Raw genomic sequence first — 666 nt, forward strand, 5'->3', positions numbered from 1 at the left:
GGTGATTTTTGACGGAAACCATACAATGGTGAAACAAGACAGAAGAAACTTGGATTTCTCACAACATGAAACACCTACCTACCAGAACTGCACTGAGGACCAACACTGAACATCTATCAGCGTTGAGTACCTCCACACTTCCTGAATATGAGCGAGAAATACATGTCTAAAATGTTTACCTCTCATTCTGGATTTCCTTGTTTCTTGCAGTTAGACCTAATTCTATTTTAATATAGTGCCATATTACCTTATTCTGGTGACTAGTACAGATAACTGGGAATTGTCTATAAACTTAATTTTGTCTACTCTCTACATAGAACACCTAATGCTTTCTATTGGAGTAGGAGTATTAAAAAACAATGTATAAAGCCATATTTGTTTCTGGAATTAAATAGTGATGATGGTTATACCATATATTAAAAATATACTAAATACCACTGAATTGCACACTTTAAAGGGTAGATTTATTGTATGTGAATTATATCTCATAAAGCTATTAAAAAATAAATTATTTAAAAAATACGTTGAAAGACTCATTCATTGAAAGCATTCAAATGTTTATTTTTTAAGTTTTGAATTGAATTAAAACTACCATTTCTGTGGGATATGAGAATTATTTATTCAACAAATTTTTGAAATATACACTTTAACATTAATCCAGATGCT

Source organism: Cynocephalus volans, chromosome 8 (assembly GCF_027409185.1).
Source record: "Cynocephalus volans isolate mCynVol1 chromosome 8, mCynVol1.pri, whole genome shotgun sequence".
NCBI classification, from domain to species: Eukaryota; Metazoa; Chordata; class Mammalia; order Dermoptera; family Cynocephalidae; genus Cynocephalus; species Cynocephalus volans.